Genomic DNA, 19,607 nt, shown 5'->3' with positions numbered 1-19,607 from the left:
TCCGTGTGTCTAGAAATATTAGGATCTCACTTTTCATAAACCAAAGGTCAGTCATTGAGACCTAACTCATCTCACGGTGTTTGCCAAGTTCACGCTGCCTGTGTGTGTGAGAGGGTGCAGATGTCTTCAACAGGGGGTGAGATTTTGAGATACGTCTGTGTTGGTATATCTGTTAGTTACCATCTTGGGAACACATACTCATTAATCCATGCTTTGTGACCTTTTTAAAAGGAATATATGCCCAAACTCTTTTGTCTTGTGTTTTCAGATATTTTACTGTAGGATTAAAAAGTCAATATGTATGGTTTAGATTTTGATACAGTCTTAAGATGATTAACTATTCAAAAGAACACGGAATGCTTAGTTTTCTTAAAGGGAAAATTATTTTCAAAGGCTTTTAGCGTCTCCTGATGAGTTGGTTTAGATGTCCTCTTGTAAACTGGAGTTCAGCCTGACAAAGAAGACTGAGCTCTGTTCTCTAAGGAACCATCCGGCTGCGACTTCCTCCCAAGGCCAGCCTGTGATAACTGCTGTCTGCCCGCAGACTGGCAGCCCCTGGCAGATACGATCTTCACTGGTTCCCTTTGTGCCTGTAACTAAGGAAGCTCTTTAAGGGGAAGTGAAGGTAGACTCACAAAGCTATTTTTGTCTTTGTAGAAAAATGCCCAATAAAACCATCCTCAGTGAAAAATCTGTCGAATGTGCCTGCCCCAAGTACAAGTTGGTTACGAGAAGCACTGCTGATGGAACATCTAGGGCCGTTCCAGGGTGTGAGTTTGCACCACTGGGACCTTCTGGAACTTACAGAGATCCGTTCTGTGTCCCTCACGCCCACCCCTCCCCCACCCTCTTGAACTTCCACCTTTGTGCCCCTGGTCTCTCCTCCCAGACTTTGTCCATCCACCCAGTTCTCTCCCTCCCACTCACTGGGCCCTTCTCAGCTTATAAACAGGTTCATTGTTCTCTGACTAGTTTGCATAAACTCCTTAGATGGCACATTAACCCTTTGTTACACATGCTATGAAAGTTTTTTGCAGTTTGTTTCAGTTTTGGCTATGGTGTTTTGATACCCCAAAGTTTGCAGTTTAGTCTTGATTTCATTTGAAAGTTTGCATCCATCAAAAGATGACATAAAAGTTCACTCTTGTTTTATTTTAGTATTTTGGTTGCCATTTTTCACATTTAGACGTACGATTTTTCTGGCATTTTAGATTGTGAGTTGTATTCTAGGGATTTAACTAATTTTTTCCAAACTGCTGACCTGTTCCTCTCCAGTCACTTCTTATTATAACCTTTGCTTTTTGTTCTGACTGCAAATATCACTTAGATCCTAAACCCGTGTGTGTGTGTGTGTGTGTGTGTGTGTGTGTGTACTCGGTCATGTCCGACTCTCTGCGACCCCAGGGACTGTAGCCCACCAGGCTCCTCTGTCCATGGGATTCTCCAGGCAAGAATATTGCAGTGGCTTGCCGTTCCCTTCACCAGGGGATCTTCCTGACCCAAGGATCAAACCCATGTCTCTTGTGTCTCCTGACATTACCGGCAAGCTCTTTACCGCTGAGCCACCTGGGCATCCTGCTTGCCAAGCAGGAGATGCGGGTTCAGTTTCTGAGTCAGGAAGATCCCCTGGAGAAGGAAATGGCAACCCACTCCAGCATTCTTCCCTGGGAAATCCCATGGACAGAGGAGCCTGGTGGACTACAGTCCACGGGGTCGCGAAGAGTCGGACGTGACTGAGCAACTAAACACCACCAGTGACCTCCCCCTTCTCCTTCAATTAATAAGAGGCGGCTGGTGGGGCTGGGGGGCTGGTGGGGCTGGGGGGGCTGGGGGGCTGGTGGGGCTCCCTTGGCAGAGTGCTCGTGCCCACCCGCAGGTGGGCCAGGGGCAGGACTACGGGTCAGGAGTGTCGATCACGCCCCAACGCCCTCCTCCCGAAGCGGAGTCCTGCCAGCTCACCTGCGCGCGGGTGGGGTGCTCACAGCCACGCCCTCCCGAGAGCCCCTCCTGCCAGTCCCTCCGCGGAGGCCTCCCTGGGGCTGCCCGGGAACCACCGTCTTGCTGTGGTTTTGTGTCCATGTCATCGTGTCCCTCCACCTGACCCACGGCCGGAGGAGCACATGGCAGGACTCAGGGCCAGGTGGGGGGGGTGGCCGCTACAACCTGTCCGGGGGCAGCAGGAGGCCTGGGCCCCCTGACCTCAGAGAACAGTCTAGAACACGGGGCTCACACATGGTGCTGGCGTCAGACTGCGCCTTTTGACAGCAACTTGCCCAGCTACAGCTAATAGTGTCCTGGGTCTGGCGTCACGAAGAACTACAGACCAGGTGACTTAGCAGAAACTGATTCTCCCACAGGCCTGAACTGATGCTTTCAAGTCGTGGTGTTGGACAAGACTCTTGAGGGTCCCTTGGACTGCAAGGAAATTAAACCAGTCCATCCTAAAGGAGATCAACCCTGAATGTTCATTGGAAGGAGTGAAGCTGACGCTGAAGCTCCAATACTTTGGCCACCTGATATGAAGAGCCAACTCATTGGAAAAGACCCTGATGCTGGGAAAGATTGAGGGCAGGAGGAGATGGGGACGACAGAGGATGAGATGGTTGGATGGCATCACCAGCTCAATGGACATGTTCAGTTCAGTTCAGTCGCTTAGTCATGTCTGACTCTTTGCGACCCCATGGACTGCAGCACGCCAGGCTTCCCTGTCCATCACCAGTTCCTGGAGCTTGTTCAAGCACATGTCCATCGAGTTGGAGCAAATTCCGGGAGATAGTGAAGCACAGGGAAGCCTGGCGTGCTGCAGTCCATGGGGTCGCAAAGAGTAGGACACGACTTAGAACTGAACAAGAAAGAACGCAAGCCTGAGGCTGCCGGTGTGACCGTATCACAGAGCGGGTTCCTCTAAGAGCGCTAGAGGAGAGTCTCTGCGCTTCTATCTTAGCTTCCGCGGCCGTGGGGAGGCCTTGGCGCCCCGGCTTGTAGTCGCATCACCCCAGTGTCTGTGCATCCCTGTCTTCTTGCCTTATGAAGATCCCAGTCCTATCGGATGAGAGCCCGCTAATGACCTCATCCTAACTGCTTACAACTGCAGAGACCCTCTTGCCGAGTCAGGTCACACTCAGAGGTTCTGGGGGCTGGGATGGTAGCACACATTTTGGGGGACACAAGGGGACCCACAGTTTCTTTCTCGTCCTCCAGCCTCCATCTCACGGCTGTGTCTTCTGGAGACCTGGGCCTGGAGTGCAGGGCTCAGCTCTGAGTCAAAGGCTATTCTGTGATTTATCACCAGAAGCAAACACAGTCCAAAGTGCTGTTTCCATGTGAGTGTGCGTCTGTTTCAAGCCAGTGGCGCACAAACAGAAGTTGAGTACGGCCCTCCCCACCCGCCCCTGCAGGAGGCTGGGGATAACCTGTATTGCCATGCGGGGCTGGAATGACCGGATGGGTCAGGAAGAAAGGATACCAGGGGTGTGGACGCAGTTGGGCGGCTATCTGGAGAATAGCCCACTAGGGCGCTTGAGATGCCGGGAGGGAGAGGCGGGGTCAGACCAGCTCGGGCGGGGCTGAGGCAGGAGGGAGTGATGAGGCTCAGGACTGGGTGGCCGCAGGGATGGGGTTAATGTGGTGACGGCGGAGCGACTTGGTAGAAGCACCAAGGGGAAGTGGGCACTGCTTGGCCGTGACGGACGCGCTAACGAACTGGCCAAGTGCCTCTGTGTTTAGATCGCCGCACCGTGACACTCGTCACCGGCACAAGTAACATGGCCAGAATTGATCTCTCGGATGTCACAGGAAAGTCTCATTTATTTTTTGCCTCTGGTTTCACTCTGAATCTTTTGTGAAAGTCGGTGTCGTGGTGTTCACTTGCTAGTGTAGTGAATCTGAACAAATGACTCGCTGGGTCGGAAATAATCTCAAATCTAGGACTTGTCATCCATTCCTGTGTTTTCAGCCACTCCTAGATGTTCCTATTCTTTGTTTCCCCTACATATCATGTGTGAATGTTTTTATATTTCTGCCCAAGGCTGTGACCCAGATTTCTAGACATCGGTTATTTAAAAGAATAGAGCAAAAGGCAGTCACTGTTTTCTGTATTTTTCTTGCACAATCCGTCTGCACAGATTGCACCAGCTTTTCATAAAAATCTTCTCTTTCATTACTTTCAGTATCCTTCAGCTCTATTTTCCCCCTCATTTTATTCAGTCAAGTATGATTTTTTGAAAGCTCTCACACTTACTTTCTCTTGTTGTGTTCTTTTGATTTACAGGAACCCAACTGGCCACAGAGTCAGTCTGTGGATACAGGGTTCCTACAGTTTGGAAAGAAAGAGCATGTATCCTCAGACCAGGGTGGTGAGTAGAAGGCAGTTGTAGGGAGGTGTAGGTGGTGAGGCGCGGCGTCTGCAGTGAGATGTGATGGCCGAGAGCTCAGGGAAAGGACGGAAACTCATCAGAAACTAAATCTGGGAATGAGCTCTGGAGACTGTGGCCGATGATAGAGCTTCAGAGAAAGACAGATCACTTCTAGTGAATTTATGATTCGTTTTCTTGATCTGTTCCTGTGGTTTTTGGCTTAATTTCTAGACAAGCTGTCACAACTCCAGACCTCATTCGCAGAGGGCCCTCCCCCTTCCCAGTAGCACCTGGACTCCCCCCTGAGGGCAGAGGAGTGAATAATTAAATGCAAACACCTGTTACAGAGATACCTCCAGGAGAAGCTCTCAGATGGCCCGCTCCCAAACCTGCAGGCTGTATGTTCTAATTAACCCACCCCGGTGAGATTGCTTCTTTACCAATAAAAAGGAACTCGGGATAAACGTTATGTGTTAGTAGCCAAGCAGGGGATGTTTGTTCCGGGCACAGGACAGTGTACAGGGTCAGCAGTTGGGAAGGCAGAGTGTTTGGCCACAGCAGTATCCTAGACACGCGGGACACAGTACAGCCGGGACCTTGGTGGGCCCACACGGAGCTGGAGGCGGGGCGGCGGGGCCTCCCCAGGGTGCGTGGAGCTCACGCCAGTCCTGCAGGCCGTGCTGTCTCTGCAGGCTCTTGTGGCCCCTCTGGGATCTCTTTCTACCACCAGACCGTGGTAGCCCAGCTCCTGCAATGACCCATAAATGCTTACTAAATAACAAACTAGTTTCCTAGTAGGGAAAGCCACTAACCTTTCAGGTATGACCTAAATCAAATCCTTTATGATTATACAGTGGAAGTGACAAATAGACTCAAGGGATTAGATCTGATAGACATAGAGTGCCTGAAGAACTATGGACGGAGATTTGAGACATTGTCCAGAAGTCAGTGATCAAGACCATCCCCAAGAAAAAGAAATGCAAAAAGGAAGAATGGTTGTCTGAGGAGGCCTTAAAAATAGCTGAGAAAAGAAGAGAAGTGAAAGGCAAAGGAGAAAAGGAAAGATATTCCCATCTGAATGCAGAGTTTCAAAGAATAGCAAGGAGAGATAAGAAAGCCTTCCTCAGGGATCAGTGCAAAGAAATAGAGGAAAACAATAGAATGGGAAAGACTAGAGATCTCTTCAAGAAAATTAGAGATACCAAGGGAACATTTCATGCAAAGATGGGCTCAATAAAGGACAGAAATTGTGTGGACCTAACAGAAGCAGAAGATATTAAGAAGAGGTGGCAAGAATACCCAGAAGAACTATACAAGAACGATCTTCATGACCCAGATAATCATGATGGTGTGATCACTACCCTAGAGCCAGACATCTTGGAATGTGAAGTCAACTGGGCCTTAGGAAGCATCACTACGAACAAAGCTAGTGGAGGTATGGAATTCCCGTTGAGCTATTTCAAATCCTAAAAGATGATGCAGTTAAAGTGCTGCACTCAATATGCCAGCAAATTTGGAAAACTCCACAGTGGCCTGAACTGGAAAAGTGACAGGACTGGGAAAGGTCAGTTTTCATTCCAATCCCAAAGAAAGGCAATGCCAAAAAATGCTCAAACTACCGCACAATTGTACTCATCTCACACGCTAGCAAAGTAATGCTCAAAATTCTCCAAGCCAGGCTTCAACAGTACATGAAGCGAGAACTTCCAGATGTTCAAGCTGGATATAGAAAAGGCAGAGGAACCAGAGATCAAATTGCCAACATCCATTGGATCATCAAAAAAGCAAGAGAGTTCCAGAAAAACATCTACTTCTGCTTTATTGACTATGCCAAAGCCTTTGACTGTGTGGATCACAACAAACGGTGGAAAATTCTTCAAGAGATGGGAATACCAGACCACTTGACCTGCCTTCTGAGAAACCTGTATGCAGGTCAAGAAGCAACAGTTAGAACTGGACATGGAACAACAGACTGGTTCCAAATCATGAAAGGAGTACATTGAGGCTGTATATTGTCACCCTGCTTATTTAACTTATATGCAGAATACATCATGAGAAACACTGGGCTGGATGAAGCACAAGCTGAAATCAAGATTGCTGGGAGAAATATCAATGACCTCAGATATGCAGATAACACCACCCTTAGGTCAGAAAGTGAAGAACTAAAAAGCCTCTTGATGAAAGTGAAAGAAGAGAGTGAAAAAGCTGGCTTAAAACTCAACATTCAGAAAACTAAGATCATAGCATCTGGTCCCATCACTTCATGGCAAATAGATGGGGAAACAATGGAAATGGTGAGAGACTTAATTCTGGGGGGCTCTAAAATCACTGCAGATGGTGACTGCAGCCATGAAATTAAAAAATGCTTGCTCCTTGGAAGAAGAGCTATGACCAGCCTAAGTGAAAGTTGCTCAGTCATGTCCAACTCTTTGTGACCCCATGGACTATAGAATTCATGGAATTCTCCAGGCCAGAATGAATATTGGAGTGGGTAACCTTTCCCTTCTCTGGGGGATCTTCCCAACCCAGGGATCAAACCCAGGTCTTCCTCACTGTAGGCAGATTCTTTACCAGCTGAGCCACAGGGGAACCAACCTAGACAGCATTTTAAAAAGCAGAGACATTACTTTGCCAACAAAGGTCTGTCTAGTCAAGGCTATGGTTTTTCCAGTAGTCATGTGTGGATGTGAGAGTTGGACTATAAAGAAAGCTGAGCGCTGAAAAATTCATGCTTTTGAACTGTGGTGTTGGAGAAGAGTCTTGAGACTCCCTTGGACTACAAGGAGATCAAACCAGTCCATCCTAAAGAAAATCAGTCCTGAATATTCATTGGAAGGATTGATGCTGAAGGTGAAACTCCAATACTTTGGCTACCTGGTGCAAAGAGCTGACTCACTGGAAAAGAACCTGATGCTGGGAAAGATGGAGGGCAGGAGGAGAAGGGGATGACAGAGGATGAGATGTTTGGATGGCATCACCAACTCGATGTTCTTGAGTTTGAGTGGACCCTGGGAGTTGGTGATGGATAGGGAAGTCCATGGGGGGTTGCAAAGAGTCAGACATGACTGAGCAACTGAACTGAATTGAGCTGAAATAATGAATGGTGTATCTGCAAAGCCGAGTATAAACCTCCATGATGGGTGCTAACTCTGGCCCCAAGTACCTGGTAGTCTTCTGTGTCTTCTGGCTCACAGACATCCCCTCACAGCAGCATGAGAAATGTCTTCCATCAGTACAGTCTGCAGACCTAGACAACAGCAGGCCCTGCAATGCAGGAGACGTGGGCTCCATCCCTGGGTCAGAGATCCCCTGGAGAAGGGAATGGCAGCCCACTCCAGTGTTCCCGCCTGGAGAACCCCATGGACAGAGGAGGCTGGTGGGTTACAGTCCGTGGGGTCGCAGAGTCAGACACGACTGAATGACTAACAACAACAAATGGGAGGAACAGAGACAAGAACGTGTGTTCCTTCTTCCTGGAAGTCTGAGATGTAGTATGTGTGCTTCCAGGAAGTAATAAAGAGACTGTGTGTGACTGTCCACGCACACACACACACACGCACACACGTGCGCACTCACGTGAGGCTATGTGCATGTTGCTTTATAAGAACGTGTATAAACAGAACAGCATGAAGTGTGTGCTGTTGGGGGAACAGTCACAGGGCTGAGGCCGCTGTCTCAGCGCATCTGTCCCTTACTGCTGATTTAAAGCCCCAGCAAGCCTCAGGGATTATGGCTAAAGTCTTACCTTTAATTCCCCAGATTTGAAACCAGGCTGAACATTAAAAGCAAAATTGGACTGGATCTTTCAGATGTTCAGAGATTCAAGTTATACATTTTTCAGTTGGCATGCCCATGATGGTCCCGACACAGTATCTTTACAGCAGTAAATCAAGAGGTTGGTAAGGAAAGGAGAAATAGACATGGCGTGGTCATGGTGATTTTAGACATAAACACGGTTAAAGTTAAGCTGCACTGATTTCATTAGTATTCCACGGGTATTTTGAACATTACACTGTCAAATCTGGTTAAATATAGAATATGGCGTATATGAAAACTGAAGACCTCTCAAATGTTTAAAGATATCCTTCCATTTAGAAAATCAGGGTTGTTGTGTGCACGATACAGACCTTTTTAACCCCTAATTTGCTTTCAGCTGTGATGAGTCAGAGGCAGATGCAGAAACTGAAGTGTTTACTTGAAAAATGCTACTTGATGGTAATTCAATCTGTTCTGGAGAATAGAGGGTATATTTGTGCATCTGTCGATCCAGGGGGTGGTGGGGACCAGAAAGGTTACATACGGCTCACAAAGGACGGGCCAGGATTCGATTCATCCTTTCTTCTCTTTTGTCCTTTGACGTTTACCAATCCGCTTAACCCACCTGCACATCAGGCTCTTAAGTTTCATTTGAGATTCTTACTTTCATGGGAACAAGGTGATGTAAAGAATAGCAATGATTAGAAATGGAAATGTGATTGGAGATTAAGGTAAAATACAAAGCAGTCTTAAGTAGCTTCCCCTTCTCTGTCATGTATTTATCCCTAAGCACATGCCCGTCTTGATTTCCAGCTTCTAGGACCATGGTTCTTATTCTTCCATTTAATGAAAGTAGAGCTTTGTCACACTTGGACCCAGCATGACAGGCACCCCACAGGTGTCATCCCATTGTGCCCTGATGATAAGCAGGGAGGCCTGTGTCTGATTTGTGCCCAGGTTTAAGTAAGAGGTGACAGCCTTCATCCGGACCCTGACGTCCAGGTGGCAGGTTCCGGGGTGACCCCAGTCCAGGCTCCCGGCTTCCACATGGGTAACCCTGGCCCCTCCTCTTCTCAATGAAGGCTGCAGACCAAGTGGCTCGGGACTGTCATTTCTCCAAGTTGTCCACATTATTAGCTTGACTTAAGCTTCAGAACTCAACACATTTTAATTTGGTGGTACGATTGATCCTGTCGTCATTACTTGCTCATGAAAATTGGTGGTGGGGACTTCGGTTCAGAAGTCGTCTATTCCAATTTGTAGTGAAAGTTGAAAATGTAAAGATTTCAGTTGTTTTGGAAAGGAAGCCCTTCTGGTGAAATCTTAGAGTCAGTTAACAACTGTTAATCATTTAAGCAGGGACTTCCCTGGTGGCTCAGATGGTAAAGAATCTGCCTGCAATGCAGAACACCCAGCTTCAATCCCGTGGTCAGGAAGATCCACTGGAGAATGGAATGGCAACCCACTCCAGTATTCTTGCCCGGTAGCAGCACAGGTCTGCCTGGGTTCCCAGAGCACACAGCTAGCTGATCACTGGCACTTCTAGTGAGAATGTTGCAGTGTTCCGTCTATAGGACGTCACCGAACATCTTCTGTATTCCCGGTTTTGTCCCAAAATGACAAGACGGGAAAATAAGAGCTGTGAGCAAGAGTCTTTGTTTACACAGAAACTATATTTTTTAGCATCCTAATATCTTTTTAACATCCTATTTACAACATCCTAATAAAGAAGATTACTGGGTTCAGTTCAGTTCAGTCGCTCAGTCGTGTCCAACTTTTTGCAACCCCATGAACTGCAGCGCGCCAGGCCTCCCTGTCCATCACCAGCTGCCGGAGTTCACCCAAACCCATGTCCGTCGAGTCGGTGATGCCATCCCACCATCTCATCCTCTGTCATCCCCTTCTCCTCCTGCCCTCAATCTTCCCCAGCATCAGGGTCTTTTCAAATGTCAGTTCTTCACATCAGGTGGCCAAAATATTGGAGTTTCAGCCTCAGCATCAGTCCTTCCAGTGAACACCTAGGACTTATCTCCTTTAGGATGGACTGGTTGGATCTCCTTGCAGTCCAAGGGACTCTCAGGAGTCTTCTCCAACACCGCAGTTCAAAAGCATCAATTCTTCAGCGCTCAGCTTTCTTTATGGTCCAACTCACATGCATACATGACCACTGGAAAAACCATAGCCTTGACTAGACAGACCTTTGTTGGCAAAGTAAAGTCTCTGCTTTTTAATATGCTGTCTAGGTTGGTCATAACTTTCCTTCCAAGGAGTAAGCATCTTTTAATTTCATGGCTGCAATCACCATCTACAGTGATTTTGGAGCCCAGAAAAATAAAATCTGACACTGTTTTCTCTGTTTCCTCGTCTATTTGCCATGAAGTGGTGGGACCGGATGCCATGATCTTAGTTTTCTGAATGTTGAGCTTTAAGCCAACTTTTTCACTCTCCTGTTTCACTTTCATCAAGAGGCTCTTTAGTTCTTCTTCACTTTCTGCCATAAGGGTGGTGGCAGAGAGGAGCTACCCCGCATCAGAGGTCAGGAGCAGCGGCTGCGCTTGGCTGGAGCCGCCGTGAAGAGAGACCCCACGTCCGAGGTGAGAGAAACCCAAGTAAGAGGAGAGGTGTTGCGAGAGGGCATCAGAGGGCAGACAGACTGAAACCACAATCACAGAAAACTAGCCAATCTGATCACAGGACCACAGCCTTGTCTAACTCAATGAAACTAAGCCATGCCGTGTGGGGCCCACCCAAGACGGTCGGGTCATGGTGGAGAGGTCTGACAGAATGTGGTCCACTGGAGAAGGGAATGGCAAACCACTTCAGTATTCTTGCCTTGAGAACCCCATGAACAGTATGAAAAGGCAAAAAGGTACGACACTGAAAGAGGAACTCCCCAGGTCGGTAGGTGCCCGATATGCTACTGGAGATCAGTGGAGAAATAACTCCAGAAAGAATGAAGGGATGGAACCAAAGCAAAAACAACACCCAGTTGTGGATAGGACTGGTGATGGAAGCAGGGTTTGATGCTGTAAAGAGCAATATTGCATAGGAACCTGGAATGTTAGGTCCATGAATCAAGGCAAATTGGAAGTGGTCAAACAGGAGATGGCAAGAGTGAACGTCAACATTCTAGGAATCAGTGAACTAAGATGGACTGGAATGAGTGAATTTAACTCAGATGACCATTATATCTACTACTGTGGGCAGGAATCCCTTAGAAGAAATGGAGTAGCCATCATGGTCAACAAGAGTCCGAAAAGCAGTACTTGGATGCAATCTCAAAAATGACAGAATGATCTCTGTTCATTTCCAAGGCAAACCATTCAATATCAGGGTAATCGAAGTCTATGCCCCAACCAGTAACGCTGAAGAAGCTGAAGTTGAACGGCTCTATGAAGACCTACAAGACCTTCTAGAACTAACAACCACCCCCTGCCCCAAAAAAAAGGTTACTGGGTACAGCTTAGCTTTTTGAGGGATGGAAATTTTCTGTGTAAAATCCAAGTGAGTGAGTCATGTCCGACTCTTCGCAACCCCATGGACTGTAGCCTACCAGGCTCCTCCGTCCATGGGATTTTTCAGGCAAGAGTACTGAAGTGGATTGCCATTTCCTTCTGCAGAGGATCTTCCCAACCCAGGGATTGAACCCATGTCTCCCGCATTGTAGGCAGACACTTTACCGTCTGAGCCACCAGGAAAGTCCAAAATCCAAGTAACTATTCTTAAAAGTGATTCATCTCTGTTATTTAATATCAAGTTTAATCCTGTTATGTTTCCAACAGAACTAGTCATGACAAAAAAAAATTACTGAGTTAAATTAGCTTTTTTCCAGATCCAATAAAGAACACAAACATTTTTACTGAACTTAAAAAGTGAATTTAACTGTAAATACATGGATGTAATTATCCTAGGGAATATTGTCCTTTTTTCTTCTGTGGTTGTGCAATATTAGCAAGAAAAATTACGTTTTTAAAGATAATGAGCAATAATAATAATTAGGTAATTCTTTAGTTCACTTGATTCTTCTTTGTCTTTCTAGTTGCCCTTTTTCTGTTAACATCTTTATTCTGTATTTCTCCATCATTTTAAATGTACCCAGACATTCACTAACCTTTAATGTGAGACAAGATAATTTGAATTCTTCTGTTACCTTTCATCACACTCTACCCATAACCCAGCTTTGTCCCTTACCGCTCCACTGAAATTATTTCTAGAAGCTACTGTTTACCGTTTTCTCAGTAAATCAACATTTCCTCGTCAAGAATAATGCTGCATCTTGGAAACTGTTCTCTGTTTCCTGAGCTGTAGCTGTCTGAGTGAGACAGAACGGGGTTCCATCCTGCTGTCTGGTTTCACAGAACTCACCTCTCCATCTGTATAAAGAGATGACACAGCCTGCTTGTTGGAAACGTTTTATAAGACGATAGATGTCAAGACCTAGTTTTCTTACTCTTTTCCAACTAATTCTCTTTCCTGAGCATCCTTTATCCTCAACTTTTCTGGATAATTTCCTTATTCCTGAACGCTAGTTACAGATAACTTAGGTTTTGTTCTACTTTGCGTGATACTCAATCCCTAAATTAAACCTAGCCGTTTGCATGGCCATCATCACTCCATCAGAAATTCTACAGATTGTCAGTTAATCTTTCAGCATTTTTGAAGAACTTCAGACACAAGAGTTTCACTACTGTGGTTCAAGGCTTTCTCTCATGATGGTCCAGACAAGCCCATTATTGGGTTTGATGTGATTTTCCCAGTTTTCCCAGGGCTTTCTTGGGGGCTCAGAATCTGCCTGCAATGCAGGAGACCCAGGTTCAATCCCTGAAAGTCCCCTGGAGGAGGGAATGGCTACCCACTCCAGTATTCTTGCCTGGAGAATCCCATGGACAGAGGAGCCTGGTGGGCTACAGTCCCTGGGGTAGCAAAGAATCAGACACAACTGAGCGCCTTTCACTGTTTCTTTCCCCTGACCTGACCCCCTGCTTACCGTGGGAACACACTCTTCTGCACCCTCTGTGTTCTTAGGTATCCTGTTCACTTCCACCTGTAGGTGTCACAGGGCTTTACTTTCCCTTCCACCTACCTAAGTGGTTGTCCCCTTGCCCCTGTATCATACCCTTAGTTATCCAGGGAGGGTCTCCAGACTGCATAGCATGGGGTGGGTGGGCCATAGGTTGTGCTAATTCTTAACTTTCTTTACTGATAGACTGTTCTCCAGAGACGGCACAGCAGTACACCAGAAGAGCTGCATGGACTTCTTTATTTCTCCCCATGTTCACAAACATTTTTTTTTTAATTTGGCTTAAAACAAAAGAAATTTATTGTCTCACAGTTCTGGAGCTTAGGTCCAAAGTCAAGGTGTTGATAGGTCCAGGCTCCCTGAGACACCTGTAGGGGGATCTCCCTGGCATCCTCCGGCTTCTGTCCCCATGTTCCTTGGCCCCCATGTTCTAGGCATCCCTGTGGTCACATGGGCGTCCTCCTCCTGCGTCTCTCTGCGTGTAAGAAGGACTCCAGTCCAGGGACTTCCCTGGCGGTCCAGTGGTTAAGGATTTGCCTCGCAATGCAGGGGACACGGGCTCCACTCCTAGCTGGGGAGCTAAGATCCCACAGGCCGGGAGCCACTAAGGCCGGCGCTGCGGCTGCTGAAACCGTGGGCCGCACTTAGGGCGCCTGTGAGCCGTGGTGAGAGATCCCACGTGATGCAGTGAGGATCCCAGGCGCTGCAACCAAGACCCGAGGAAGCCAAGTGAATAAGAAAACTTTTAAAAAGAGACTCCAGTCCTGTTGGATCAGGACCCACCCTGAGGACCTCACCCCCACTTGATAAGGTCCAGTTCACAGGCCCCGGTGATGTGGGGACGTGTGCATGACCGTGACGGGTTATGTGGTCACCAACCCTTGGTGCTGTTACACTTTAAAATTTTATATGATGGTTGTAAAGTGACATCTCCTTATCTTATATTTTTCCTGATTTTTTTGCTCTTTTCCTTATTTTTTTCTTACTACAAGTAAGAAATGTCATGCTTTCTGTTTAGTGAGTTGAGGATGTCTTCAATTCATGAGAATGTCATGCTTTCTAGTCATGTAGATTTCTCTTGCTCCAAACTGTTTCCATAATTCTTCTATTTCCTGATCGATTTCTCTCTTTTACATTAAGTAAAATAACGTTGAGTAGGATAAGTACATTGTATGGTTATCTCTACTGATGCAGAAAAAGCAATTGATAAAATTTTGACATATAAGTTTGGTAAAGACTTTGTTTATTGTAGGCATAGAAAAGCACTATTGATTTTTAAGCAGATTTTATATCCCTCAATCTTTTTGGACTTTCATTAGTTTTAAGCCCCTCTGTTCTATTGGGATTTCTGTGGTCAGGATCGTGTCATCTGCCCATAAGAATCTTCGAATTCTTTCAACTTCCCCCTCCAAACCATCTGCCACTCATTTCTTTTCTATCCGCACCCCCCCCAGCTCTCTCCCCCCAACCTCCTCCCTCTCCTTTTGTCTCACTGTGTTGTAAGGACCTTTGTTAACCGGTTGTCATGTTAATGAGAGTGCTTGCTTCTGATTTTAAGTTTTTTCCATTAAGTGTGAAATCTGCATAATGTTTTGGGAATGTGGCCACACTGAAGATGTTTTCTTCCACTCCAAGTTTTCTGAAAGAGCTTGGGCGGAAGGTGTTGCAGGAAGGGGGACCCCTTCCAGGGCCTGAAACTGGGCTCTTGTCTAACACTCGGAAATGGATTGTCCGAGGAGACACATGTACTGACAAAGCAAGAGATTTTATTGGGAAAGGGCACCCGGGCGGACAGCAGGAGGGTAAGGGGACCCAGGAGGCCTGCTTGGGTTTTATGGTGATGGGATTAGTTTCCGGGTTGTCTTTAGCCCATCATGCTGACTCAGAGTCCTTCCTGGTGGTACACGCCTTGTTCAGCCAAGATGGATGCTGGAGAGGAGGATTCTGGAAGGTGGTCGGACATGTGGTGTCTCCTTTTGACCTTTCCTGAACTCTTCCGGTTGGTGGAGGCTTATTAGCTCTGTGTCCCTTACCAGGCCCTCCTGTCGTAAAACAACTCATGCAGATGGTCACTATGGGGCCTGGCCGGGGTGGGCGGTTCTAGTCAGCGTGCTTCCCCTCACAGTGATGTGGGGTGTCTCTGGCCACTGTGTGCGGAGGGTCCACGAGGGCTTTCTGCAGGGGCCCACGTCCTGGAGACAGCAGCCTGTGTCAGGAGGGTGGGTCATTTGAGAGCTGCTTAAAGGGAGAGTGCTGGGGGTTGGTGATAGACGGGGCGGGGGGAGGATGGCCGGGGAAGGTCAAGGATGACTGCTCGCCCTTGGCTTGCGTGGCTGGATGGACACCACGGTTGGGGCAGGGACACGGCGAGAGGTGCTGACTCTGCCCTCATTGACACTGACGTGCTTTCCAGATGCTCAGCATGGGATGCTGCGTAGACGCTGCACAGAGGGACCCAAAGCAGAGGAGGCTCTGCTTCAGTCTCGACTGGAGCTTCAGTGAAAGCGGATGGGTAGGGACCCCCGGGAAGCCAGTGTGAACTTCAGTGTTTCAGATGTTCCGGGGGAACGGAATAGAGCAGCAGAAACAGAAGCCGTGATCGGACACAGCGGGAAATGACCCTCTAGGAACAGATCAGAGTACCCAGTTTTCAGACGTGATGGTGTTGCAGGGGAAACCGAAGCAGCTCCCGTTCAGGCAGAAAGGTTTTTTCCTAAGGACTGAACAGTGCATCAAAACTATAGCGGTTGTACCTAAGTGTCTACGCAAGTGAATCATTACAAACTCCTCAGAGTTTTAGTGACCAACACGAGCTATTAAGAAGTGAATATATTTTAAGCACTTGAATTATAATGCCATACATCCACCACCATAACTGGAGTCAGTGAGCCATTGAATGCAATGAGTTATTTGGCCTTTGAAGTTTTCCAGAATGGATGGTGTCTCTGTAAAGTAACACGTGTTCTTGAGAAACCTTGAATCGTGCAAACTCATCTGCTGAAAATAGCAAGGATTTGGGGAAATGGAGTGTTGGGATAGAAAACTCAAAACCTTGGAATCTTATTAACCAGAGCTGGGTGCTGAGCCACTCAGTCCTGTCCGACTCTCTGTGACCCCAGGGACTGTAGCCCGCCAGGCTTCCCTGTCCATGGGATTCTCCAGGCAAGAGTACTGGACTGGGTTGCCATGCCCTCCTCCAGGGGATCTTCCAGAGCCAGGGACTGAACCTGCGTCTCTTATGTCTCCTGCGTTGGCAGGCGGGTTCTTTACCACTGAGCCACCTGGGAAGCCTAGAACACTAACCCCTCACCACCTATCCACCCAAACTCAATGCTAGTAAAGGTATCCTTGTGTGAGAAACGCGTGTTAAATTCCTAATACAGGAAATACGCAGCGGTGTGTACGGAACTTCACTGTAATGAAGAGAAAGGCGACGGCCTGGTGGAAGAGCAGGGGGTGGAGGGGGGAGGCTGGCCCTGCAGGCGAGGACACCAGTGGGCGTCTACAGGGGCGGCTGTGCTGGGCCGCCTCTGCTCGCTTCCTTTGACAAAGATCCAGGCGGCTCCCATGACGTGGAGTCTTTCACGACTGAACACGTGACCAAACAGGACCAAGAGGGACCGCGTGGGGTCAGAGGGCATCGCTTACAGAAGACCGCGCCTCTGCGTCCTGCCCTGCTCACCCGCGTCCGGCTTCTGTGTTCAGCGCGGGGACCTGGAACCGCCGTGCGCTGGAGACGTTTGCCCAAGCCCACTGCACCTTTTATGTTACGTTCACACGTCGTCAGTCCCAGCTCCATGGGTGAACTTGCGTTTTATAAAACATGCGTCCCCAGCAAACCCGCTGTGTTTCATAGGCAGCTTGCAAATATCTAGACGTCGTTTGCTTGTGTAGAGGCCAGGTGGTGGGAGATGCTGACCGCGGGTCTTCTGGAAGGAGAAGCTGACCTTGGACCACCCTGCCCGCAGACTGTGCGTGAGCAACACCTGCTCTGACTCCTCTAGCTAAAGATCTTCTTGTAAGTGTGAGGGGTGTCTGTGTCTGTTATTTATGATCTGGTTGAGTTTATCCTAATTATTTGGGAGATGTGTGTGGTTCTTTCCAGACTCAGCACTCATGGCTTACGTAAAATCAAGTTCCGATTCCTCGATCGTGACAAACACGAGCCAAAATTCTTCCAAAAACTGAAAATAACATCCAGAATTAAAGTTCTTCTGAAGACAGCAGTTAGAAGAATGGAAAGTAGATCCCTAAAACAAATGTTCCCTGAGGAAGAGATGCCAAACTCTTCCATTTTTTAATTAGTTACATTTCCTAGTCTCATAATTTATTTCATCCTCCTTTTGTTTTTTCTTGAGTGGAAAAAATTAACACCTTAAAGCAGAAAGGTACGCTGTAGGTTAATTGAATTGCAGAAAAGAAGTCGGAAGCTGCCAGCTTTTCTGAATTATAATCACAGGAAATAAACCTTGCATCCTTCTACACAAAACCCGGGTTCTTGGATTTTGCCTGCCGTGTGTCACTTTTTCTTCTTCTTTGTGTTTCTTCTGTGAAGAAATTTTGAGCAACTAAGGGGGATAGTTGAGAAGAAAAGATAAATTGTTCATGACGTGGGATCTGGGGCTGATGGCCCCCTCTGGAGGGCGACCTTTCTCCTGTGACAAGGAGTTGACCTGTTTTAGCTCTGATTGTAGACTCACTCCCCTTCGAGGCTGTGCCTCTGATTAGCGTGTTGTCTAGTCGCTAAGTTCCGTCCGCAGCTCGGTAAAATCATGTTCTTTAGTTCCTCAGGAAGTTAATACTTATGGTCTTTGAACTTATTAGTATTGGTCTCAGTTCATGTGAATTGAACCCTGTGTTCAAGACGAGGGTGTCGGTCCAAAGCTGCAACCCCTACGTCGTGGCCTGCAGCATCGCACAGAAAGACGATTAACCTTCAAGATGTGCCCAGTTATCCCTGCGATGACATCACTGGGAAAGGGGGTTTCACTCAACACGCAGAGCCGTGACATCTGCTTGTGGATAGGCGTTCCGAGGGTCAGGAACTGAGGCTGATCACGTGGGTGATAACACGGTTTTACCCGTTTTGCTTGGTGAGATGAGCTGTGGTTAGAAGGCGACTGTGGAATTCAGCAGATTCAGGGAGGCGCGTGTATCGGGGAGACGCACCGCGGGCCTGTGGCTGCGGGAAACTCCGCGAGTCGTTGAGGGGAAGCTGATGGGGGAGCGGGCGGGAGGGGTCCTTCCCAGCAGAGGCTGGGGGAGACGGTCGTGTTGAGGAGGCCGAGCCTTGAGGTCAGACGCGTCCAGGTCTTGTGAAGTGGCTAGGGGGACAGAGTCCGGGGGAAGTAGCTCCCAGGAGGCATTCTCAGGGCACAGCTTAGGCGCTGCAGCTTCACGTGGTCCTAAAGAGGAGGAAAAGAGAGAATTGTTTCTGAAACTCCGATCTGGGGACTTCCCTGATGGTCCAGTGGTTAAGACTCTGTGCTCCCAATGCAAGGGGCGCAGGTTTGATCCTTGGTGGGGGAACTGGATCCAGCATGGCACACAGCTCAACCTAAAAAAAAAATTCCAGTCTGCTCCCTCCAGCGGTTTTCCCGGGGATGTTTGGGAAAGAGTCGATGGGGAAGGCTGGAAGCAGACACCCAGGCGAGTGACACAAATCCCTTATCGCGGCATCAGGAGGAATTATTGTATGAATTCCTTTATTTTTTTCTTTTAAATTTCTTTATTTTTTTAATTGAAGGATAATTGCTTTACAGAATTGTGTTGGTTTCTGCCAAACATCAACAGGAATCAGCCGTAGGTGTACGTATGGCCCCTCCCTCTTGAACTGCTTTTACTTTGCTGCTTTCTCCTGAAGCTGCTAGCACTGACTAAGCCACTCTTGGCAAAGCACAGCGGCCGTGGCTGAGATTTCAAACTGGTGGACGTGCTGTGCTAACCGGGAAGCAGAACACCGTGAGGTCGAAATAGCCCACTGTGTCTCGTCCAAGGGCGGTGGGTGCAATTCTAATGGTGTAGGTTTTTTTTTTTAACCATATTGTTACAAAACTGCTGGGGACATTTTATGAACAATTAGATGCTTGCGGCCACAGATCTGGAGAGAGGCTCTGCTCTCGGAGCCTCAGGAGGCCAGGAACAGGGAATCCCTCCGTGGCTTCGTGGTCGAGCTGTGTGGCCTCTTGGCTAAGTCCTCACTGTGTTAGGTTTCTCCGGAGTAGATGCTCCCCAGGGTGCAAGGAGGTCGGTTTCAAAATGACAAGAGTAGGGTCTCCAAGAAAAAGAGGCCTAAGAACAGTATCAACAGCGACATTGAGAATCCCTTTCTTAGCGGCCGCTCTGCAGCCTCCCTGGTGAGAGGAGGGACCGGGACCCTGGACGTGGCGGCGGGACCGGTGCCCACCGCCCCGAGCTGCCCGCCCCGATGGCTGCAGGCCAGGGGCTCGCTCAAGACGGACAGGCTGGCAGCAGAG

At 48.0% G+C, this 19,607-nt stretch overlaps 1 protein-coding gene across 3 annotated transcripts in view; it reads left to right on the top strand.

Annotated features, from left to right (window-relative positions):
- RPS6KA2 (ribosomal protein S6 kinase A2) overlaps positions 1-19,607 on the top strand; it is a 279,876-nt gene that overhangs the window by 38,571 nt on the left and 221,698 nt on the right. The gene's annotated exons all lie outside the window — the stretch shown is intronic.

The sequence above is a fragment of the Cervus canadensis genome, chromosome 33, assembly GCF_019320065.1.
Source record: "Cervus canadensis isolate Bull #8, Minnesota chromosome 33, ASM1932006v1, whole genome shotgun sequence".
NCBI classification, from domain to species: domain Eukaryota; kingdom Metazoa; phylum Chordata; class Mammalia; order Artiodactyla; family Cervidae; genus Cervus; species Cervus canadensis.
Note: the sequence above shows the minus strand (reverse complement) of the source record. Positions and strands in the feature narration are given on the sequence as shown.